The sequence below is a fragment of the Macadamia integrifolia genome, unplaced genomic scaffold (genome assembly GCF_013358625.1).
Source record: "Macadamia integrifolia cultivar HAES 741 unplaced genomic scaffold, SCU_Mint_v3 scaffold_206A, whole genome shotgun sequence".
In the NCBI taxonomy this organism is placed as follows: Eukaryota; Viridiplantae; Streptophyta; class Magnoliopsida; order Proteales; family Proteaceae; genus Macadamia; species Macadamia integrifolia.
In genome coordinates, this window is record NW_024870642.1 from 31196 (window position 1) to 57087 (window position 25892).

The window sequence follows — 25892 nt, forward strand, 5'->3', positions numbered from 1 at the left end:
AAAGGAGTCCTCCCATACTCCGTTAGCCAAGCACTTCATCTTGTCTGCAGGGACAATCTCTGGACAATGCATAGTGGGTGGAGGGAGTCCAGGAGAAGGGCGTGGATCAATGTCTGACCACTGGGGTACTACTCTCTCTCCTAAGTACCAGGCATGGCCCCACATACCCTGAAAAAGGACTTGGTTCTCAGACAATTGATGAGCCAAGGTGACTCTCTTGGAATCCGAAAACATAAGGTCATGGAATGGTCTCCAAGTAACCTGCACAACCAATGAAGGGTAAGTACAGTATCAGGAAAATAGAATTTCAGCGTCAGACATGGCATACCTCAGTGAGATCGTTCAAAAGAGAAAGAGCAGTAGTCCCCAGAGGATGGTGTTGGGCCTAAACCACCTGGTTATCTCCCCACTTGGTGGCTAGGGGGAAGAAGAATGTCTCGAGATCCCTTAATTTAGGGGCTCTGGTCCCCAGGTGCTCAAAACACCACGGCTGTTTCAAGAAATCAAAGTAAGAAAGTGCAGACCAAATGACTAAAAGGAAATAGATATGAGAAGGAAAGTTACCTGGATAATGTAACCTGCCCCCTTAGGCCCCTATCACCATAGGACAGTAGGTCCAGGGACCGTAGGAGATATGCATAGGCGGCCCTACCCCAGTCCCAGGAATCTACTGTGCGAAGATCTTTGAGGAAGTACACAAGGCGGATATCTACTCCAACTCGGTGGTCACCGAAGAGGCATTAACCCACAACAAGTAGCAAGAAGGAATGTGCCACCTAAGACATATTGCTTGGATTCTCCCCAGGCCAATTTTTCACCATCGGGCACTAATCTCCCCTAGGCGGATGTATGTCTGCCCGGCTTTAATGGTGATACCGGTCAGATCTGCAAACTCCCTGGTAATCGAAAATCCTACGAGTAGGGTCATAGATCTAACCCCAAATGGAATGCTTGTCAAGGCATAAAAGCACATAGGCATAATTGTGATCTCGGCAACAGGAAGGTGAAAAGTGTGAGTACTCGGCCACCACCACTCCATCAGGGCCCCCACCAATTATCACTCGTACAGCCTGCATGCCCCTGCCACACACTATGTGCCCCCACCGCACGTTGTGTATGCCCCTACTGCATGGCCTTGCACACCTTGCCTGCACTGTGCATATATTATCGGCATACTCATGCCAGCCTGACCTGCACACACTGTGTACATTGCTCGCACACCCATGCATGCACGTGCCCGCTGCCCATGCCCATACCAGCTCGGTCATTGCCCACGCATCATTTATCGCTCACCTGTGATGTCACTCGCACTACCTGCCTACACTAACCATACCTTAGGCACTTCGGCCTGGTTCTGTGTGTCACCATCAGTGGCTGGGATTGACGTTCCTCTCTCCTCCTATTTTTTTGAAAATCACATATTTTGGCTAAAATTTCTCTCTCCTCCTGCTTTTCTGAAAACTGCCTTTTCGGTTAAAATTTCTCTCCTCCAATTTTTTTGAAAACTGCCTTTTTTGGCTAAAATTTCTCTCTCCTTCCATTTTTTTGAAAACCCCTTTTTACCCACTGGACAAAAGTCCTCCCCACCCATTTTTACCTTCAACTTCCCCCTTTACCTATTGGACAAAAATCCTATCTCCTCAATTTAGGCAAGAGCTCCCCTTTTGTCCACTAGATAAAGGGATTCCCCCTCTCCTATTTGGCAAGAAAAAACTCTAAATACCCTCCCTTAGAAAAGATAGACCAACACACTAGAATCCCCCTTTACTCTTTCATAAGTGAAATTTTCATTCTCTCCCCTCTTGATTTTCTTCAAATCTTCAGAGCGATCATCGTCATGATCCAAAAACTCATTCGGACCTTCGAAGTGTTCTTTGGGAACTTGAAGATCTTCAATCCAAATTCTTAGTTAGATTCAGTTTTTAGTAAAAAATAGTATGTTCTTGAGCCACCTTCCTTGAGTGTTCTAGAGTGTTCTTGAGCATTCTTGAACGTTTCTGAGATAAAAACCCCCCTTTTTGAGGTTCTTTGGGACTTTGGAGTTCTTCAATTCATTTTTAGGTCATCCCATTTCTTTTCAGAAATAGTCGTTCCTAGTTGAACCCCTGTCTGAGTGTCCCTGGAATCTTTTCAGCAATAGCCATTCCTAATGGAAGCTCTGCCGAAGTGCCACCTCAGCCTAGCCCTCCCTTAGCCTATCCCAGCATAAGCTCTATCGGAGTGCCACCTCATCCTAAATCCAGAAATAGCCTTCCCTAGCTAAAGCTTTTTCAGAGTGCCACCTTATCCCAAAACTGGAAATAGCCTTCCCTAGTCGAAGCTCTATCCGAATCCAAATCCAAATCCAGAAATAGCCTTCCCTAGCCGAAGCTCTATTCGAATCCAAGTCCAAAAGCGACCATTCCTAGTCGGAACTCTGTCCAAATACCATCACAATCAGCATCTCTTAGGAAAGGAAGTTGGAGGTCAAGGCCATCTTCCTCTGAGCCAGGAGAACACGAAAGACAGTCCGAATAGGTACAAGTTAGGGGCCCACCCCTATTGACCCGAAGCAAGGGTTAAGTTAAAGTATAATTTCTCAACCAACTTGTCATAATGTAGACTTTATATATGCCTTGTTTTAGTGTATATAGTAGTTCAAATCCAATTAATGTATATATGTGTGATAACCTAGCCATACATGTGGAATAGTAATAATTGTGGAAAATATTCGTTCTCAAGCATCTAGCAAGAAGACTGGTTGAACCGAGCAGAATGGGTGCTAAACACCTTCCCAACTCTGTAACCTAACACTTACCCTAAATCTCTAGACCAGACCAAATTTTGGGCCCTTTTCTCTGGAAAGCATTTCCTTATGACTAGAATATGTTATAAGAAGATTCTTATCTGAGACCTCAAACAGATCTGACAAGTTAGCTTGTGGCACTCCTAGTTGTGCTCCATCAATTTCTTACATGATGAGAAGATATAATGGATGCAATCAGACTGAACAGGCTAACCTTGATGGGATCTATATACCCGAGGTACAATCCTTTTGATATACTTGAAGGTACTTATTTGAGATTTAAAAGTAACCGTAAGCACATGGATCAGTGTAGCTAACTGGTCAAACACAAAGAGAGCAGCTACTTTATTTTAGGCTTCTTCTAGTAATGCGAAAGTGCATAGATTGATATGGTGATCTATTTCTTACTACCGCCCTAAACAAATGCATCTAAAAAATCCTAACCAACACATCTAGGGAAATTGGAATTAAAATTACAATAAAAATTAAACAACCTAACCATTCACATCTGACCCTAACCATTTGTCATCTAGGAATTTAAATACTCAAACCACACAATTAAAAAGCAAATAACTGAAAGTAAAAGTGCTGAAATAAAAAGTGCTGAAAAATAAAGAAAAGTGCAAATAAAGGGGATAAAGCTAGAGAGAGGCACACAAATAGGTATCTCTACTAAGCCCGAGGGATGCACTATAAATAATATGAGCTTTCCTACTTGACCAGAGATTACACTTACAAGGGATTATCTATTTGGCTTTAGGGGAAGGGCTACAATATAAATAACGAAAGTAAAATGATGGTTCCATGGCTAGAGAGGGGCAAAGCCAACACATGCATATAGCCAAGGACCTTGGGGAAAAGGAAAAACATCAAAGTAAAAACTAAAAATATAAGCCTAAATTAAGAATGAATGGGTATCCAGAAGAGGGAATGAGAGGGGGGTGAGAAGACTTATGTAGAAGCCTACTTACCTGAACTTCAATACTTCAACTTGAAACTTGTTGCTTCTTTGCTTGATTTGAAATACTAATAGCCCTAAAAACTAGATCTGGAATAAACTAAATCTGAAATTGCTAGGCCAGGAGAAGACAAAACTAAATTTGAAAAGAGATGCTCCACACTTGGTTCTTGTCACTTAGAACTAAGTCTAGAACTAGTAAATTAAAATTATTACAACTTCAATTGCAAAAATAATAAAAACAAATAACATAAACAAAGACTTGCATTAATTTGAAAAAAAAAAAAGATTACAAAAGTGCTTGCATAAAAAACTAAGACAAAGAACTAAAAAGAAAAAGAGAGCACAACTAAAAACCTAGAAGAAGAGAGGAAGAGAGGGATGATTTTTCTAGCTTGGTCGACCCTTTTATATAGGGAATGGGGAGGGAATAGAGGAGGATGCCCAAGGGAGATCCTCTTGGTCTATTTTGATGAGGTGGATGGGGGAGAATGGAGAGAAAGGAGAGAAAGTAGGAAAGAAGAGGTCTCCATGTCACACCCCACTCCCGGCAGACCCAACTTACCATTAGGAATACCGGTAGTATGAGTAAGACATGTACCTGTCTTACAAACCTACCAGGATCTCTGATAGTAGTACTTTAACACTTTCACAATCTCACAACACAAACCAATAGAAGCAGTGGAATTAGAGTACAGTAGCGGAATTACAAATAAAATGGGGAAACATCTAATGGTAATATAATAGCAATAACCAAGTTATTCTGTTACATTCATCCATGACATATAATATAATCTCAAGAATATATAGACAATCCACAGCTATATCCAAAAGTATTAAAAGGTGATGTACAATCTCACGGTGCGGCATAAGAACAGTGATTGCAAGCACAGTCCTGATTGTGCTCCTCCGCTCCTTGCATCCACTAGTCACTCACACCATACTTCGACCCAAAAGATACTGGGTCACCCGCCATGGGCACCACGATACCCATAGCATCATCTAAAAAGGAGTGTATACATGGGGTGAGCTTTCCTACTCGCTCAGTAAGGGGTGGGGTCAAGCACATCCAAGCAAGACAATAGCAGTAATAATTTATGATGCATGATTGTGAAAATTAAACACATAGTCCATGATGCTCGTGATGTATTTCATTTATTTATTATCCACCTAACAATACAAACTAAGTCTGGTAAATGCTTCTAAGGCGCATTAGGTTGTATCCCTCGTCTCGGAAATGACATCGACTATGCAATGATACAAACCATAGCCATGATTAGAAGCCTTCCAGTCCTCGTATGCATCCATAGGTCACCCAGAAAACCCCTGATAATCCCCTCCTGGCAGTCATAACACCGGTAATACATCGGCCACGCCGGACAGGTTCCCACCTCCGGTAACAATCACATCGTACCACGGGAGTGGCACTTCGAGAAGGCTCATCAATCATACCACAATGGGTTATCCAACATCTCAACCCCTATTGGCAAGGTTGCGTAGCATAGGGAGTGATACCTAACCACATATATACTACATGCCTTCATAATGATACAGTTAGTATGGATTACACGATACCGGAGAGACCTCGACCACAAAGTGTAATCCATCTCTAAATACAGTCCTGGGTACACGATACCAAAGAGACCTTGGACACAAAGTGAAACCCGAGACCGTTTACCTAATCTAGTATACATATCATAGTTGAGTATGGACTACGTTACACCGGCAAGACCTTGGCCATAAAGCGTATCCATTTCCAAATGTAGTCCCGGAGTACACAATACCAACGAGACCTTGGCCACAAAGTGTAACCCGCGACTACAACTAACTTTAATGCACATAATCAATGCATGAATGCAACATACATACGGTAATCATGGCACCGGTACCACCTCGGCCATGCCAGATTCCATCTCACACACACACACACATCTAACATATATATGGCGATCAAGGTACCGGTACCACCTCAGCCACACCGGATCCCGTCATACATTCCATATAATTCATATCATGATTGTTAAATAAAAATTTCAATTAAACATATAATTTTAATCATGTGAACAATTTAATAAATAATAAATATTTCAAAAATAAACACAATCCATCCCTCACCTGTTTTACGATCGGTTGTGTTCGGGTTCAAGTATGACCACCGATCGATCAATTTAATTCTGAATTTGGGGCACGTGCACATTATTGTCATAGACATAAGGAAATTATACATCAGTATGCATCAAAAACATCAGGAGGGACCCACAAAGGTAACCCCCAAAGGGTACAGACATAGTTCTTAGGTGACAGTACTGTCACCGGAAACACCCACCGAAAATAGGCCATTTCCACCGAAAATATCAGTCCTATTTTTGGTGGAGGTGACAGAGAGCATATTAGGCTCATTTGTCCACCGGAAACAGCTACAGTGCTTCCTGTGCCATATTTTCGATGGACATAGAAAGGTCCAACTCAAATTGGGGCTTTCTAGTTTGGGCCCGATCACCGGCATTTGTTCCATGGAGTTTGTAGGGGATGTTTCTAGCATCATTCTAAGCTAAGAAAATTCCATTTCCACTAAGCCATTTGGGAGGTATGTCAATCGAATGATCGAAACCCCAGTTAGTCCTTTGGCATTACATGTTACTAGAGTTCATCGGGCTTGGTTCGAGCTCAACAACAACACCAGGAGGGTAGAACACCCATCCTACAAACATAACATGGTGTGTACAGCAAGATTCCATCCATTCCTAGCTTTTTCTAGGTCAAAATGAAGAGAGAGAGTGGTATGGGAGGTTATACTTACCACCAGCAGTGATTTTAGCAACAAGGCGGTAGCCGGCACCAAGGTAGGCCTTCAATCCCCTTCTCCTTCGTCTTCTTCTTCTTCTTCCTCTCATCTTTGTCTCCACTCCTACATTGGGCACAAGGGAAATTAAGGAAATAAATCCTCATTTCCCAACTTATAACTTAAGTTGGGCCTAAGGATCTGTTTGGTTTGGGCCTCTTTAGAACCAATCAGGCTAAAATGAGTCTCGAGACACGAGGACCCACACATTTAGGTCCATAAGGTGTTCACATCAAGAGGAAGGTGTTGAGGATGATTTAGGATCATCCGGAACCGTTTACAATGTAAGTGGAGGGACCCACGGGCATCGAAACCTTGACAGCAACCAGTGTACCCACCGAAAATAGGCACCGGATTCATGCCCAGGCTACTTTTGGTGGCTTGTTTTCGGTGGTCAAGACAACCTGCTATCTTCATAGCTTTCTGTCCTATGGTTGGCCTCGCACAGGTGGTTGCCCTCAAACATGCTCAAGGCCTTTTGGTAATTATGACGCGTGCCAGAAATCAAGTGTGGGGAGTCAGGTCACTTACCATTTGGGATTGAAAGGTATGAACCCCCTCCAGTTAGATAGGCATGCAATGCACAAACATGTGGGGTCATCCCTACCCCTTTGGCAATGCACAGCTGTAAGCCAAAACCCCGATCATACTTCTGATCTCTGATCCAAGGCCTGCCACAATAGTTTCAAATTATACCGATTTAGGGCATGGGTGTAACATCCCCCCCACCTTCTATGAATTTCGTCCTTGAAATTGAACATACCTGGTAAATCAAACAATCCAGGATACTGCTTCATCATTTCATCTTCTCGCACCCATGATGCTTTCTATTTTGGGTGGTTCATCCATTTCACCTTGACAAAGGAAACGGTGCGATTGTGAAGAACATGGTCCTTTCGATCAATAATCTTCTCCGAATACTCCATATAGGCAAAGTCCTCATCTAGCTCATGGGGTATGTAAGTCAAGATGTGAGTCGGGTCAGAAATGTACTTCCTCAACATAGATACATGGAAGACATCATGTGTACCTTCCAACTTTGGTGGCAAGGCTATCCGATAAAAAATACAAGGCTCCTGAGTCAGTCCCTTAGGTGGAATTCCCATCTTCTTCGTAAATGCCGGTGATACGAACAAATACAAGGCTCCTGAGTCAAATAACACATGTGCAGGAAATAATGATATCAATAATGTACCTGTCACTACACCGGGTGCAGCCTCAGAATCTTCTGCAGTCATAGCAAACACTCATCCCTATGGTCTCTGGCGCTGTAGGAGCTATGCTGGCCTAGAGGCTGAATATGTCTACTGCGGCCTAGGTGGCATAGTGTAGGGTGCATCACCTGGCTTTCGGTGGGGGCAGGTCCTCACCATGTGGTCTGGCTGATCACAATGAAAACATCTTGGGCCCGATCCCGAAGATTGTGATACTGCACTAGATCGGGAGGATTGGGAAGTCTAACAAGCATCAGGCCTCCTAAACTGCAATGGAGTTGGGTTGGCGTAAGGCACTCGAAAAGGTTTGCTGCCTCCTCTAGAATCAGTAGATCCCATTGGCCTCTTTCCCGCTCCTTACTAAGCCGTGTAGTTATCCCTATGTCGGTCTTCAATAAACTTGGCCACTTAGACCACCACTGCATAGGTTTGCAGTTTCAACCCCACAATGGTTGACCTAATACCTGGCCTCAATCCTTTCTCAAAATTTTTTGCTTTGGCTCTATCACCTCGAAGATGCTCAGGAGAAAAATGGAATAGCTCCTCGTAGAGTTGCTGATATTCGAGCACAGACCGAGAACCTTGAACCAACTGAGAGAACTCACTTTCTCTCCTATCCCAGAAACTTTCCAGAAAATAGTTCTCAAAGAAGGCCCCTTTGAAGTTTAACTAAGCAGGGTTTGGGTTGCTAGCCCTTAGAAGAGGCTCGGTGGCACTCCACTAATCATCTGCTTCATTCTGTAACTGATAGCCCACACATATAGTTTTCTGCTCATCGGTGCAGCCCTTTAGTCTAAAAACCTTCTCCATTCCACCAATCCATCTTGATGGATACAATGGGTCTTGCCCCCACCTTGGAGAAACATGGGGGCCTAAGCCGTTGAAACTTCTCCATCATCTTTGTTAAGTCTGTCCAGCCCTCTAATGGGCTTGTGCTTGTTTTGACATCGGATCTTGCACATTCCCATGCACTTATGCCCCACCAGATGTTTGAAGGGTAGCCAATCTAAAGGGTATTGGAATGGGTGCCTATGGCGTAGAAGGTGTAGGCGGTGCATTGCGAGCTTCCATTGCCTCTTGGATTTTATTATCGATCTCAGTCATAAACTGATTTTCTCTTTCTTCCACTTCCCGCATCATGTTATTCATGATGGTTGCCATATCCTGGGCCATAAATATAGGCAGGACCGGAGGTGTATTACAGGGTCTACCCCGATTCTGTCTAAGGGAAGCAGGAGGTGACTGGTGTGATTGGATCGAGATTGGGTGTTCCGACGTAACCTAATTCCTGTGAAGGAATCCAATTACTACACATGCATAAACAAGGTTGCTTATATTTAGAACACATGTATACACAGTGGGTCCCACACGTATACCATAGTCAAAATTAGGGTTAGGGCATGCATAAGTGGGATCCATACATATTCAGATCTGATCCCGCACACATCCCAAAGCGGCACACCATCAAGGACCCAAATAAAAACTTAGGTTTGAAAATTAAACATGATTTATTTTTTAATTGAATCTATCGGAAACAGGGAGTCAAACCACCGAAAATATGGATTAAACACCAAAAATATCAGTGGTATTTTCGGTGAGCAAAATAGAGGCTAAAACCAATTTTTCCCTTTCACCGGAAATAGGAACCGAAAGCATGCCCAGTATTTCTGGTGACTTGTTTCCGGTGGCACCAAATCAGCTATAAATAGGCTTAGGCCTTGGGTTATTCACACAATACCCTATTTGCTCTTGTGAGAAAGGTGTGGAAACAGCCAAGGAGCCTTTTGCTACCCATTGCCTACCTTCCTCGTGCTATTTCGTGATCGATTGGAGCTGCATTCGCATCCAAGGCATGTTTTCTCTCTCTGAAACCTAGACTTTGTGATTTTCTTCATTGTGAGTTTTACATGTAGCCATTTAACTAGGTTTTCCGTTCCAAATCCTTAGGGATCATCTTACAACAATGTCTGGATACCATGTACGTACCCGACATGCTCTTATACAGAAGGTGCAAGATGCCACTGAGCAATTCAACCTAATCCTGTTCCTCTCTGTGGTTGAGCGAGACCGTTAGGAGTTCTTTGAGTGTCACAATGTCGACCTAGGAGTCTATATGAGGACCAACAGCTTTCGTGCCTTCCATCTTCGTCAACGGTTTGAGGAGATCGGGTGGTACCGCAACCTAAAACCCATCCGATACTACAACCCCACCCTAGTCACACTATTCTACTCCAACATGGAATGCGTAAACCGGGGTACTGAAGAGATGTGGATCACCTCATATGTGAAGGGGGTTGGAGATCTCCTTTGACATGGGGTAGCTGTCAAACATTTTGATGATCATTATGGCTGGCGACCTAGTGTGCTGCCCACCTCAGACTCTGGCATATGAATTTTAGAGTCCTGACACCTTCTAGGAGATCAATGACATGCTAACTAAGGAAGCCCAGGGATGGAACCATTCATTCAACTACTTTGCCACTCCAAAGGTTGTCTTCCATGCAATTAAGCTAAATGTCCTCCCCCCACCTGTGGACATTATAATGAGGTATCTGCTCTGCAAGCCTATGTGACATACTGCGTGTATATGGGGGCGTAGATATGTCAGCCTTACCTCCTAATATGAACCATGGTAACTCGGTCTGAAGGGCAGGATCCTCGGGTAGGGAACCTATACTACGAGAGGATATTGACCGACATCTGTTGCCACTTTGGGGTAGACTTGGAGGGCGAGGCACACTTGGGTGATGAGGTCACAGACTTCAACCAAGACTCCTTGAGGAAGATGACCATAGATCTGAGGGAGGTGACACCTATCCCAGGAGAGGGTCAGCATCCTATGGAGGTAGAGGGTGGCAGTGCCGATGAGGCAGGAGGAGAAGCTGCTGGGGTTGGTGGGGCTCTACCACCTCCCAGGCTATGGGTTCTATGGCAGCTTCTACATCTCAGAGCACTAGGGGTGTGAGGCCTTAAGGTCTCAATGGCGTTATGGCTCGACAGGACACCACTATGTCATTGATGTGGAGTATGGACAGTCACCTCGAGAGCATGGATAGGACCTATTGTCTTATGGACAATAGAGTGGCCTCCCTAGAGGCACAGCTGCAGGCGATGGTCTTCCATCTGGGTATCCCGGTGCCTCCTCCAGGAACGCATGGTCTGAATCAGGCTCAGGGTCAAGAACAGAACCAGCAGCAGCAAGAGTAGTGGCATTCTCGCCACTGTAGCTTTTTGGATTTTCTTTTTTATGTTTTATTTGAGTTTGATGTTTTAGGTTTAGTTGAACTTTTTCATTATGTCATATGCTTCAGTTGTTTAATTTCCTAGTCTTAGGCTAGTTAGGATTTTCTACTTTTCATACTTTAATTTCATAAAAAGTGTAAGTTGTGTATTCAAGTTTTTCATTATAATGAAACGGATTTAACACCTATACTTGTCTCCTAATTGTGCAAATTCTATTATTGTTGTCTTGAGATTTTTATTAAATCCTAAATTCACCAAAATCATGGTTTGGCTGAGATTGTGAGTTAAGGCAGAGCATCGCGCTCTGATACCATAGTTGTCACATCCCACTCCCGGCAAACCCAACTTACCATTAGGAACACCGATGGTGTGAGTAAGACACATACCTATCTTACAAACCTACCAGGATCTCTGATAGCAATACCTTAACACTTTTACAATCTCACAACACAAAGAACTTTGAATTTTTTTAATTTGATTTGGAATCTTTAAACTTTGAATTTTTGGAATTTGATTTGGAGTCTTTGAACTTTGATTGATAATTTCCATCTCACAAATTTTGACTTAGATTTAGCCTTCCACGAATTTTACCTTCCACTTCCATGTGTTTTATCTACCAAGTAGATTTCACTTTCCCATTCACATGTGATTTTATCTACCAAATAGATTTCACTTCCGATATGATTTTAATCTTTTTACCTACCACAACAAATTACTTTGAATTTGGTTTTTGTGGTAAGAACTCTTGATTTGCACCTTGGAATTAGAATCTCAATTTTTTTTTTGGAGGATGAATTTTTTAACCATAAAATGGTCCCCCCTCCTGTTCACTCACTATTCCGAGTTTCTTGAGTTTGGAACGATTCGTGAACAAGTGAGCTCACGTTTTTGAGTTTCTTTAAAGATTCAAAGTTTTTTGCATTTCTTCAGGTTTTCTCAAATTTCTTCGAAGATCTTCAAATTTTACTTGAAGTTCTTCATCTTCTCCTTGAAGATCTTCATAGTTCTTGAGGAGGGGGTCATTTGGAGAATTTGAAGTCTTTCTAGGCCTTTTTATAAATTGTAAAACTTTTTAGGGTTTTTTGCAAATTATGAAACTTCTTGGGGTTCTTCATAATTTTGGATAAATATGGCTGAAAGGAGAAAGAGAAGAACTCCAGGAGAGATTCGGCTGGCTAGTGGAGAGATATGTAGCACATCCTCCTAGGGAGATGACAGTCCCACACATTGGTACATTAGGTGGACACTTTCCAAGACCAGAAACCACATCTGTAATGCGACATGGGGAAAATGGTTAAGTCTTTTCCTTTTCCTTGCATGTATTTTAGTCATTTTTGCTTATTTTTTTTATTTTTGCATTTATTTTATTTTTGGTTCATTTTTGTATTTATTTTTTTATTTGTTCATTTTTTGCATTTATTTTAGGAACACGACGATGGAATGCCCCCTATATTGGCCAGATATGGCCATCCCAATGGAGTTTGGGAATGGTATGAGATGCTTCCCCATAGGGCAAAGGGGCAAGTAGATTCCACTCACCTGTGCCACTTAGCCACACTGGCGATCAGGAAATTCAGCCCGGCAGTGGTGGGAGCTTTGGTGGAGTGGTGGTGGCCAAGCACCCATAGGGCAAAGTGTCCGTTGGATGAAGAAGGATCTGAGGGTGAACCCGGGTAACCTTGCATAGGTAACTCTCTCCTTTCTTTTATTTGCTATGGCATAGTGTCTTTTTAGTGACCTCTGGGGTGGAGTGGACATCCGCATGGCTGCCCTCTTACAAAACCTTTGGGGGATGGATTCTTGGGATTGGGGAAGGGCCGCCTATGCATACCTTCTATGGACCCTGGACCCTGGACCCTGGACCTACTGGCATATGGGGATCGGAGTCTCAAGGGGGCAGGCTACATTCTCTAGGTGACTTTGCATTAGTTTTTGTTCTTTTCTCTCTTTTCTTTTTTTATTGCACATCCTTATTTTGATATCTCAATTCAGCCTTGGTATTACGAACACCTAGAGATCTTAGCCCCTGTGTTGAAGGATCCTCTGAATTTGCCCTTCCCTATGGCTAACAAATGGGGTGACAGTCGAGTATTGAGGAACCAATGCTATCCCTCTGAGACCACTCCCCACTTTCTTCTGGACGGTCTTACATAGGTAAACCTTATTTGGTGTCAAGTTTTTCCTTTGTCTTGTGTTGTACTCACCTCTTCTTAACTTTGTAGGTCAGTTGGAGGCCATTCTGAGATCTCCAACTCTACAACCCCGATGAGTTTGCTTGAGCCAAATGCCTGACAGAGAGCCAGGCATTATTCAAGGATATTTAGGTCCATGCCTGGTATTTGGGGGAGTGTGTCACTCCTCAGTGGTCCAATCCTGCTGTGCGTTCTCCTCCCTGTTATCCCCCATCGACTATTCTTAACCTGGAGCATCTCCTCGAGAGTGAGATAGAGATATGGGCTGAAGGGGTGTGGGATGACTCTCTCCTGGATCATAGTAGGAATTACGATGCCTTTCTCGAGGAGGAGATAGTCTGCACCCCCTTTGGCCCCAGGGGGCCACTGGTATGTTTCCTCTCTTGAACATTTTTTCCATATTTCAAATTCTTCTCTTGGACTTCCTATCCCATATGACTATGTAAGTATCAAAACGCTTCTTGTTTGATTGATTCTTGATTCCTTTTGACTGACATGCTTGTTTTTAGGTGTCTTTGGAGCTCTATGCCGAACCTAGGAGGATGCATTGGGGTTTATCCAAGGTCGTGGTTGAGAGGGTACTCTCATGTTCTTAATCTCTTTCCTCTTTTATTGATTTTTTTCTTGATCATTCCATGTGTTCCCCTAGAAGAGGGAGAGTGATGCCTTGAGGAGACAGGTTAGCTCCTATCGACAGGAGAATTCCCATTTACAGAGGCATGTTAAGGACCTTGCACAGAGGCTGACGAGTTTAGAGTTAGGACCCTCCAGTTCTATGGCCTTCCATAAGGATGATGCCGAGCATGGTTCAGATGATGACGTTTGACCCATCGGGATTTGTTCTTGTATTTTCTGTAAACACAAACATGTGTATATTTCCTTTTTCTTTTACCCTTCCCTTTGTTTGTTCATTTTATTTTGGCATCTTATAAATGGAAACCTATCTTCAGCACAAAGAAAAACTCTTTTTTTTTTGTTTATGGTTTGAAATGTGTAGACATAATCAATTCCACAACTCAAGTCATAATTAGAATAATCGGGATAAAACGAAAATCCAAATATTTCTTCATTCTACTACCAAGTGAATAACATAGGAAGGGGAACAACTTTCCTACCATCGACAAGATAGATAAGTAACAAGGTGGGGAGACAACTCTTGGGGTGGGTGAAAGTTCAATAACTCCTCTAAGTCCATTACCTCTAGCCCATATTGTCGGTTGATGTATATAGGCAAATAAAAGGACGTGTGAGTCAATCCCATCAACCTGACATAGTTGTAGCCAGGGGTCTTCATCAGAAAATCTTCTTATGGCTTCTCTGGGCACTTCCATGCAATGTCCTTTGTAGTTCTTCCTAGTAGGTATTCTTTCTAATCATCAATGAGTTTGAATTCTGGGGCTTCCCTACTTTCATAAGAGCCCCTAGTTGACCTCCATTTAATGGCATGTTTAGCTTCAGCTTATCAAGTAGCTATATTTGGAAAATGGCAGGACTTCCATGATAATAATCAAGTCCAAACCTATGGCTATGGCTCATGTCATCAAGTCCTTAGAATGTCTCTGCAAGGACTGTGGGAATGATATCTCTTCCTTTCTTCAATTGCTTTATCACTTCTATTAGGATAGTTGGTGCACCACGTCCCAGAGTTCGGAGAACATAGCGAGCTATCATGCATAGTAGATAAGCATCCTATGACCTTTGCTGATGTATTCCCCCCAATGGTAGGTATTGAATCAAGATCCGGGCCACCTTCAGAATATCAATCTTTCTATATCTAATGAATTGCTTCATTTCCTCCTTTTCCCATCCGAAAAAATCCTGAATCTCTTCTGAGTGATCTTTTTTCAAAGATGGTTGAATTAACTTGCTCTTAGGTGGAGATAACATATAAACTCAGAATTCCTTGAGAGTTGGATAGATCTTAACCAACCCAAACTGAAATACATGAAGATCAACATCCCAATGCAGAGGCATCTGTCAGAGCAGATTGTGATGTAGCTTAATGCACCCAATCTAGCTATGCATTGACATATTCATGGATTCTAGCAGTCCTGGTGCCACTATGGTTATGTCTAAGGTCCATTTTCTCAATGTCTCATCCAAGGAGCGCAAGACTTATCCTACAGTTTTCATAAGCAAAGAGAAGATGTGATGATTTATCGAAGAATACTCATTAACTACTGACACAATCAAACCTATACCACTGATGCATCAAGCTCTTTTTTTTTTTTTTTTTTAATCAAGGGTGGAGAATAAGCTGGTGCCGAGTGGAAAATTTTGGAGGATAGAATCCTGGATAAGAATTTGGAGGACCATAGGTGAATGACAGATACCTAATGGCCTTGCATGCCAAATGGCGATTCATGGGGGACATAAACTATGATGATCTTTTAAGATACTTTGGTTATTAATTTAGGAACCAATTTATTTCCTTGAGATGATTGAGACCGCACTTGCACATGTCAAGTTGCCTATGTATCCCTTGAGAGGAATCAGTTCTGATGTAGTTCAAGCGATTCCCCCTATTAGACATAATATTTCTTGAGTTAATCCATATTGACCAGTCCAGGTATTTCTTTGCCATTGTGGTCTATGAGTTTTACAGCATTGCCTAATAGAATTTCTTTAACAGTGAATGGGCCACTCCAGTTGGGCCTGAATTTCCCTCTTGGGTCATGAATTGGGGCTCTTTTCTCTCGAAGAACAAGTTCACCCTCTTTTATGTGATGGGGCTTCACATTCTTGTTGAAGGCCCTTGCCATTCTCAGTTGATATTTCTTCATATTATCCATAGCCTTCATATGCCTTTTGTCAAGAAAGTTGAGCTCTTCGTGTTTAGCCTTCACCCATTCTCCTTCAGATAGCTGACTATCAAGAAGCACCCTTAGTGATGGTACTAGGATTTCCACGGGTAGCACTGTCTCAACCCCATATACCAAAGAAAAAGGGGTTACCCCTGTCGAGGATCGTATAGAAGTCTGATATACCCATAAAGTAAGTGGTAACTTATATACCCAATCCTTGTGTGTTTCAGTCATTTTCTATAAGATCACCTTGATGTTCTTGTTAGCTACTTCTACTGCCCCACTGGTCTATGGCCTATAAGTGTTAGAGAGATGCATTTTGATACCCAACTTTGTGCAAATCTTATCAGTCTTGCCCCAAAAATTGGATCCCTAATTTGATATTAACTCTTGAGGCACTCCATGTCGACAAATGATATTTTCTTCGATGAATTTTGCTACCTAAGCAGATGTGAGTACTATATAAAATTGAGCTTCTACCCACTTGGTGAAATAATCAATGGCTACCAAGATGAATTCATGACCATTGGATGCTTTGGGGTTGACCTTCCCAATGATGTCAATGCCCTAAGTGGAGAAAGACCAAGGATAACTGAGCGAATGCAACTCTGTTGGCAGGATATGTATGATATTGGAAAATATCTGACATTTGTGGCATTTCTTGACAAAGTCCATGCAATCTACTTCCATTATGTTCCAATAGTATCCCAGCTTGAGGATCTTCCTAGCTAGCATTTTTGCATTCATATGGGGTCCACAAGGGCCTTGATCATTTTCCCCCATGATGGTTGTAGCTTGTTCTTCATCCACACACAACAATTGTATTCCATCATAGGACCTCTTGTATAACAAGTCTTCTTGAAGAATAAATTAAGTGGCATATCTCCTTAGAAATTTCTTCTCTCTATTTGTAGCTTCGACCAGATACTTCCTTTCCCTGATAAAATCCACTATGTGAGCAAACCAAGACCGACCATCCACAGTGAGAGAGTTCATCGAATTCTGATAAATGGGTCTGCTTCTTTGTTCTACCAAGAATGGTCAGACCCTAACCATAGGGTTGCATTCTACCATGGATGCCAAGGTTACGAGGGAATCAGCAAACCTATTGTTATCTCTTTGGAAGTATTCAAATTGGATCTTCTCAAAGTGTTCAATCACCTCTTCCAGATGTTCTTGGTATGGTTTCAGCTTTTCATCTCTAGTCACTTTCCTTATGCCTGACAAATGACAATGGATGAATCTCTATATACTTTAATCCTTTTCACTCCAATAGTTAGGGCCATTTCTAGTCCCAATGCACAAGCTTCATATTTAGCAATATTGTTGATACAGGGGAAGTCGAGGCAGAATGATGAAGCCAGGTAAAGGCCATAAGAAGTGACAAGCAATATTCTCGTGCTACACCCCTTTTGATTAGCTGCTCCATCAAAAAACAACTGCTATTCATTAGCTGTATCTTCTTCCTCTATTGCTGTGATTTCTTTATCGGGAAAGGCATAATTCAGGGCTCTTCCTTCTTTTGTGGGGTGGGCACCCAAATGATCAGCTATAGCTTGCCCCTTGATAGATTTCTGAGAATGTAACAGAGGTGATGTCAAACTCTAACAGCAAAAGTAGCCACCGAGCCATCCTTCCGGTTAGAGTTGGTTTCTCGAAGAGATATTTGATTGGATCCATTCTTGAGATCAAATGCACTGGATACGCTACCATGTAGTGCTGTAGCCTTTTTGTTGCCCAAATCAGTGCAGCATAAGTTTTTTTCCAAAGATGTGTACCACATCTCATACTCTAGGAGCTTTTTCCTGAGGTAGTATATAGCATGCTCTGCCCCCTTCTCTATCTCCTTTTGTGGTAGCAAAGAGCCCACGGAATATTCTCCCACTGATAAGTACAATAGAAGTGGTTCTCCTTCCACCGGTGGTGTCAATACTGGTGGGTTCATGAGGTATACTTTGATCTTGTCAAAAGCTTGTTGGCATTGTTGATTCCATTCCATGGGTTGATCCTTCTTCAGCAACTTGAAAATTGGTTCACAGATCGTAGTCAGTTGTGCTATGAACCTGCTAATATACTATATGTGACCCAAAAATCTTCGTATCTGCTTCTCAGACTGAGTTGTGGGCATCTCCTGAATTGCCTTGATCTTGATAGGGTTGACTTCAATGCCTCTTTCACTCACCAAGAACCCTAACAATTTTTTTGTTGTTACCCCAAATACATACTTATAAGGGTTCAACTTCAGCTGATACTTCTTGATCCTTTCAAAGAATCGCCTTAGAGCAGGAATATGCCACTGCCAATATTTTAACTTTACTATCATGTCATCCATATAGACTTTGACATCTTTGTTCATCATGTCATGTAATATGGCCGTAGCTGCTCTCTGATAAGTTTCCCTAGCAGGCATCACCTTGTAACAATAGGTTCCCCATAGAGTGGTGAAGGTTGTTTTCTCACGATCTTCTTGGTGAATGCTCACTTGTATCCCTAGAATCCATCCACAAATAATAACAAGGCATGCCCTGCCGTGTTGTCAACCAATACATCAATGTGAGGTAATGGGAAGTCATCCTTAGGGCTTACCTTGTTAAGATCTTGAAAGTCTATGCACTTTCATACCTTGCCATCCGTCTTTGGCACTGGTACAATGTTAGCCAACCATTCGGGTACTTCACCACTTGTAGAAACCCTACATTCCACAACATCACAACTTCTTCTCTGTTCCTCTCACTCCATTATGGCCGCATCCTTTGGAGTCTCTACTTTATTGGTTTTGCCCTAGGGTAGGTCGACAATCAATGTTGCACGATATCGGGGTCTATACTAGGCATATCCTCATAAGACCAAGCAAAGACTTCGGCAAACTCCCTCAAAAGACTAATCATCTATTCTGCTTCATCATTGTCTAGGGTGGTACCAATTTTTACCTCTCGAAGGCATTGGTCGGTTCCTAGATTAATAACCTGAGTATCCTCATGGATGGGTTGGGCTTTCTTTGGTTTGCATTATTTTATTAACTCCTGATATTTATTAAGATCATCATCAGAAAAAGGAGGCAAGTCATCCTCAGAATAAAAAATTTCATTTATAAAAGAAGGATTAATAGACTCAACATACACGGACTCTGGGCTCTCCTCAAGAGGGGAGACCGACACAAAATCATAAACAGAAGACTCAACAACTGACTCGACTACAGACTTGAAGGCTGGTTTGATGCTTTCATCAGTGGTATCTAGTTTGATTAACTCCATAGTGTGACTAAACTTGAAATTTCCCCAATGCTAGTCCAATTCAGGAGTGGTTTGATGGCTCGATGGATGAGGAGATGTGGCAACGGCCCTCCTTCTTCGGAGAAAGTTGTTGCAATTTCTTCAATGGTGCAATGGTTCTCTGGATAGGTGTCTGCTTCTTCACAAATACTAGCTGATCAACCTCAAACTCTCGGAAGCCAAACTTTTCGAGGGGTGAGGATTGGTGGAGACTGCTCAATCCTCTTTCTATAAAGTCCATCTTTTCAAGCCTATTGAGGGTTGCTATCCCGATGCCTTGATCACATCTTTGACCACCCTCACGACCCTTCCCGTTGTAGTTGATTCGGGCATAGTACATGTAGACCATCATTCTTTGTGCTCTTCTTTGCTTCACATATACACTTCTTCTCCTGAAGGGATGAGGCTTGAGCTCATATAGCTCTTAGGCTCTTAGTTCTTGTAAGTGGGAGAAAATGTAGCTTTTCAAATCAATGGGAAGTTATAAACTCCAGATGAGCCTTATCTTCTTTTCCTATTCTCTTTTTAGGAGGACTCGAGGACTTCGTGCTTCTTTTGATCGGATCAATGTTGTAGGGTTACTAGAGGAACAACCATTCTCAATCAGTGCAATTTCTGCTATCCCGGTGATGCAACTGTCTTGATCACTTTCTTTGACTAGCATTTTCTATTGCTCTACCTCATGAGTTACCCAGTCGAACTCATCTTGAAAGAATACTTCAAATCCAAGTTGCATCTTTGTGGCGGTTTCATCAGACCATGGTTCAATATTTCTGTAAAAGGGAAAATCTTCTCCTTCCCTTACGAAGTACCCATTAAGAGTAGGGTAGTAAGAGGCGGACAATTTCTAAGTCATTCTTTGTATCTTCTACCCTTTGCTGCCATTCTTGCTCCTTGGACTAGGGGTTTGAGGAATGTACCCAAGACCACTCCTTCCTTTGCTAACCATTGGAGTAGGTAATTTTGAAATACCCTTAAGGTACATTCTGTGAGGGTAGCAGCCGAAGATGATGAGATGTCTCTCTTTCCCCTAGGGGAAAAGGACTGGAATCCCATCCTCTCTCCTCTCTTTATCTTTCATAAGGGAGGGTGTGAGGGTAGCGGCCAGAGATGGATCCCCATCCTCTCTCCTCTCTCTCCCTTCACCTTCATGTGGAGGGGGAGGGGGTTCGAGTTATGTGTGCTTCGCTTGCAAGCCCCGCACCATTGTATCGTCGCTTGGAGATACGTGGAGGCCTATTTTGTAAGAGTGTGAAATTTGTCATTTGAGACGGGGGTTTTGAAGATGGTCCAATTCGGAGATTGGCATCATGCAAATGGGGTTTGGAGTCACTATCTAGGGTTATAGGCCTAGGACCTGGGGGTGGGCCTGATTCCTGAGAAAAAGGGCCTGAAATTTGGTCTTGTCCAAAGACTCAGGGTAAGTGTCAGGTTACATAGTTGGGAAGGTGTTAAGCACCCAATCTACCTAGTTTAACCGGTCGTCTTGCTAGATGCTTGAGAACGAACATTTTCCACAACTATTACTATACCACATGTATGGCTAAGTTATCACACATATATACATTAATTGAATTCAAACTATTATATACACTAAAATAAGGCTTATTATATGTCTATATTATGCTTGAATGAGGAGAGAGATTATACCTGAATTTAACCCCTGTTTAGGGTTAAGAGGGGTGGGCCCGGATTGGTACCGGCTCATATTATTTTTTGGATTCTCGTGGCTCAGGGGAAGATTGTCCTGACCTCCAACTTCTTTTCTTGAGAGATGCTAATTGTGATGATATCTGGACAGAGTTCTGGCTAGGAACGATCGCTTTTGGATTTGAATTCGGATAGAGCTTCGGCTAGGGGAGGCTATTTTTAGGCTTGGGATGAGGTGGCACTCCAGTAGAGCTTTTGCTAGGGATAGGCTAAGGGAGGGCTAGGTTGAGGTGGCATTTCGGCAGAGCTTTCGCTGGGAATGGCTATTTCTGGTAAGATTCCAGGGACACTTGGATAGAGGTTCAGCTAAGAAAGGCTATTTTTGGGCTTTGGATGAGGTGGCACTCCGCTAGAGCTTCTGTTAGGAATGACTATTTCTGAAAAAATTCCAGGGACACTCGGATAGAGGTTTGGCTAGGAAAGCCTATTTTTTGGGCTTGGGATGAGGTGGCACTCTAGCAGAACTTCAGTTAGGGATAGGCTAAGGGAGGACGAGGCTGAGGTAGCACTTCGGCGGAGCTTCTACTAGGAATGGCTATTCTTGAAAAGATTCTAGGAACACTCAGGCAGAGGTTCAGCTAGGAAAGGCTATTTTTGGAAAAGAAATGGGTTAACCTAAAAATGGATTGAAGAACTCTAAAGTCCTGAAGAACACTTTGAAGATCCGAGCAGAGTTTCAGATCTTAACAATGATCTCTTCATAGACCCGAAGACCCTAAAATAAAGGGGGGGTTTCTATCTCAAGAATGCTCAAGAACACTCAAGGGAGGTGGCTCAAGAACATACTATTTTTGGCTAAAGATTAGATCTAACTAAGAATTTGGATTGAAGATCTTCAAGATCCTAAAGAACACTTCGAAGATCTGAATGAGTTTTTTGATCTTGACGAAGATCGCTCCAAAGATCAAAAGAAATTCAAGAGGGGTGAGGGGAGGAAAATTTCACTTTGAAAGGGATTTAGGTGTCTGTGTTTTTTCAAAGGGAGGGGCTATTTATAGTTTTTTTCATCCAAATAGGAGAGGGGTAATCCCTTTATCCAGTGAACAAAAGGGAGGATCTTGCCTAAAGTGAAGAGATAGGATTTTTGTCTAATGGATAAAAGGGGGGGTTGAAGGAAAAAATGGGTGGGGAGGGCTTTTGTCCAGTGGGTAAAAGGGGGTTTCAAAAAAAATGGGAGGAGACTAAAATTTGAGCTTGGAAAAAGGTGATTTTTAGAAAAATGGGAGGAGATAGATAGCTTGGAAAGGGTAGTTTTCGAAACAGTGAGAGGAGAGAGAAAGTGTTTCCAAAAAAGGTAGTTTTCATAAAAACGGGAGGAGAGAGAAATTTTTGCCAAAAAGGTAGTTTTTGGAAAAGTGGGAGGAGAGAGAAAGTTATACCAGAAAAGGTAATTTTCAGAATAGTGGGAGGAGAGAGTTTTACCAGAAAAGGTAGTTTTCAGAAAAGCAGGAAGAGGGAGAAGGTTTTTCCAAAAAAGGTAGTTTCAGAAAAGCAAGAGGAAAGAGAAAGTTTTACCGAAAAAGATAGTTTTTGAAAAACAGGAAGGAGAGAGAAAGTTTTACCGAAAAAGTGAGAGGACAGAGAGTTTTATCAGAAAAGGTAGCTTTCCAAAAAGCGAGAGGAGAAAGAAAGTTTGGAAAAGGTAGTTTTTGAAAAAGTAGGAGAGAGAAATTTTTATCGGAAAAGGTAGTTTTTCAAAAAGCGAGAGAGAGAAGTTTTGTCGAAAAAGGTAGTTTTTAGAAAAGCGGGAAGAGAGAGAAGGTTTTGTCCAAAATGGTAGTTTTCAAAAAAGCAGGAGGAGAGTGAAATTTTGTTGGGGGAGAGGGTGATGTCACGAGTACGCAAATGCATGGGTGTGTGGGCAATGTACACAGTGTACGGGCCATGTGCACAGTGTGCTGGCCATATGTGCACCGTGTGCGGGCACAGTGTGCATGGTGTGTGGGCCATATGTGCACCGTGTGCGGGCACAGTGTGCATGGTGTGCTATAGGCTTGGTTAGGCCGGTTGGCTGGGTGGCCGGTTTGCGTGACATGCGCACAGAAAAAATGTGATTTTTTGGGAATGATTGTCGGAGATCCATCAATCCGATTTTGGTGTATTATATATTGTGAGAATCTTAATTCTGAGCAATATCCATCTGTACGGTCATCTTGACCTGATTCTTTCATATTTAAAAAGCCAAAATTGGCCCCGTTCCCTCCCGAGCAGGGTTTTCTAGGGTTTTAGATCCGAGAGTGTTTTAGGGTTATCTAGGTAGGTAGGGGATGAATTTTAGGATTTTGGGTTAGGTGAGTGATTTTTCCAGGATTTTAGTAGGATTGTCCGTGTGTGCGGCATATGTGCGGGAAGACATGATTTTTTGGGGATGATTGTCGAAGATCCGTTATCCAATTTCAGCGTATCATATATCGTCGGAATCATATTTCTGAGCACTATTCATCTATATGGTCATCTTGACCAGATTCCTTCATATATGAAAAGTCAAAATTAGACCTTCCTCTCTCCCGTGCGGGGATTTCCAGGGTTTTGGGTAGGGGATGTTTCCATCAGCATCTCTGTCGATCGAAAGTCGGAAGTCGCATCCAAGATCCATATTTCATCATAGCCAGAGGAGGGTAACAAAATTAGGTGTCTACAGAATGCCCCTCTTTGGCCGAGGCCTGTGCCAACAGCTGAAGGACAAAGAAAAGAATGACCACATTTTGTCACCTGGAGCATATACTGCCGTCATCTTGCTTAATTATGACAGAGTTGAAAAAATGCAACAAATAATATCTTTAAAGTTTTAGGACTTACTTGGGCTGCCAATTGTGGACAGGAATTTGTTGCTCTTCCAATCCTATAAAAAAGGTTAGTACTTTGATCTTGATTCTTCCTTAGCTAGGCTTTGTATGTGCCAGTTCAGGGAAATGTGGTCTCCAGGTTAGGTCTTTTGAGCCAATATGGTCTATCTAGGGCCATCTAGTCTTCCAGGCGGATTCTTTCAAACCGGCCTGGGTTATCTGGTCTTCTAGGCGGATCCTTTCAAACCGGGCTGGGCTATCTGGTCTTTCAGGTGGGTTCTTTCAAACCGGGCTAGGCTATCTGGGACCGGGTCAATGAGATTAGACCATCTGGGGCCGGGTAAATGCAATTGGGCCACATGTGGCCAGGTCAATCATTTCTTTTGTTGATTTTTCCTCGATTCTTGATTTTTGGTTTAGAATTTGATTTTTGATTCTGATTCTTGATGTTGATTTGTAATCTTTTGATTTTGATGCTTGATCTGGAATCTTAAATTTTTTTTATTTTCTTTTGGAAAAAATTATATATATAAAATGGGTCCCCTCCCTTGTTCATTCTTCATTCTAACTTTTCTGAGTAAAGTAAGTTCCTAGAACCCTCTGTTTTTTCTTGAAGTTTTCCTCTTGTTCTTGGTGTTCTTCATTTTGCTCTTAGAGTTCTTGAAGATATTCATCTTGTTCTTGAGGGAGGAGCTATTTGGAGAATTTGACATTCTCGCAGGCTTTCATACAAATTGGGAAACTTTCTAGGGATTTTTATAATTTTTAAATGTTTTTGGGGCTTTTTACAATTTCTAAAAATATGGCTGAAAGGAGGAAGAGGAAGACTCTGGGAAAGGTTCAGCTCGAGAGTTGCAGCAGTCTTTCCCACAGGGTTGAGGGACAGGCCGATTGGTATTTCGGGCAAACTCTTCACAGCAGCCGAAATCACATCTGCAACTCTATATGGGGTTCCTGGGTAAGTCTTTACATTTCATTCCTTATTTTGATCATCTTTTATTCTTGTTTTGAATTGTTTTCGCTGCTTATTTTCTTTTATTATTTATTTATTATTTCCATTAGCATGAGGGGAAGGAACCACCTACGTTGTCCTCCTATAGCCACCCAAACATGGTTCAGTCCTGGCATAGGATGCTCCCTCTCAGGGTGAAGGAGATGGTTGGTGATACCTATCTGTGCCCGTTAGCCCTTGTAGAGACCCAAAAGTTTAATCTATCATTAGTGGGGGCCCTGATGGAGTGGTGGTGGCCGATTACTCACACTTTCCACCTTCCTGTTGGTGAGATTACTATTACGCTTATGTGCTTCTATGCCTTGATGGGCATTCCATTTGGGAGTAGAACCATGACCCTAACCATAGGATTCCTGAATACCGAGGAGTTCATAGATCTGACCGGTATCACCATTAAAGCCGGCCAAACATGCATCCACCTAGGGGAGATAGCGTCCGATGGTGGAAAGTTGGCTTGGGGGAGAATCCAGGCAACATGTCTCAGATAGCACGTTCCTCCCTACTGTTTGTGGTGGGCCAGTGCCTCTTCAGTGACCTCCAAGGGGGAGTAGATATCTGCCTAGTGTTCTTCCTCAAAGATCTTCGCATAGTAGATACCTGGGACTGGGGTAGGGCTGCCTATGCATATCTCTTGCTGTTCCGGGACTTGTTGTCCTATGGGGATAAGGGCCTCAAGGGAGCAGGCTACATCATCCAGGTAACTTTCCTTCTTATATCTATTTTCTTTCAGTCATTTGGTCTGTAGTTTCTTACTTTGATTTCTTGAAACAACCCTGGTGTTTTGAACATCTGGGAACCATAGCACCTAAACTGAGGGATCCTAAGACATTCCTCTTCCCCCTGGCCTCAAATTGGGGAGATAACCAGGTGGTCCGAGCCCGACATCATCCTCTGGGGACCACTGCTCGTTCTCTTTTGAACGATCTCACTAAGGTATGCCATGTCTGATATTGAAATTCTATTCGCCTGGTGCTATACTTACCCTTCCTTGGTTTTGCAGGCTACTTCGAGACCATTCCATAACCTGGTGTTTTCAGATTCTGAGAGAGTCGATTGGGTTCTTCAACTGTCTGA